Raw genomic sequence first — 216 nt, 5'->3', positions numbered from 1 at the left:
CCCATTGTGGCGACTAATCTACAAATTTCTCTTGCCTGTCCCTTTTTCTTTCCTATCTTTTTTCTTTTTTTCTTTTCTCTTTCCCTCTGTTCTACTTTTTTTATCTGACATGTAAAAATTTCCCCCAAAAAAACAGTTCAATCATCATATAAAAACGGTAAATTGTTTCAGAAAATTTTTCCAATTATACCACGATTTTAAAAAGGGGACAGCCCC

This window comes from Penaeus monodon, chromosome 34 (genome assembly GCF_015228065.2).
Source record: "Penaeus monodon isolate SGIC_2016 chromosome 34, NSTDA_Pmon_1, whole genome shotgun sequence".
Classification (NCBI taxonomy): domain Eukaryota; kingdom Metazoa; phylum Arthropoda; class Malacostraca; order Decapoda; family Penaeidae; genus Penaeus; species Penaeus monodon.
Note: the sequence above shows the minus strand (reverse complement) of the source record.